A 409-nucleotide genomic window follows, 5' to 3' on the forward strand; every position below is an offset into this window, starting at 1 on the left:
CAACAAAATTCTCATTTTTTCTGGATTGACACCTTTCCAGGGTTTGAGAGAACTGATACCGGCTGGAGTTTTTTGTCAGTGTAAATAATATTTGGTTTTTTTTATGTTTTTTAAGGATGAAATCCTGTTTTGTTTTTTTTTTTAATTTATTGTGCAATATATGTATATACCATTCTACCTGTTTTCATATAACCCAGAATTTTTATATTATTTACATCTTCTTTTTTTAAACTGATTGCTTTCTCCATCGGATGCCATATTTCATGTTGTATGTTACCAGATCTACCTGCTCATGGTAGTAAAATCCATTAATATATCAAAAAATGTTTTTCTTATTTTATTAACCTTGATCTCTTGTTTGAAGGGGGTCCAATCCTCGTATTAGCCGAGATAGTTCCCCAGATCCCCC

Source organism: Patella vulgata, chromosome 4 (genome assembly GCF_932274485.2).
Source record: "Patella vulgata chromosome 4, xgPatVulg1.2, whole genome shotgun sequence".
NCBI classification, from domain to species: Eukaryota; Metazoa; Mollusca; class Gastropoda; family Patellidae; genus Patella; species Patella vulgata.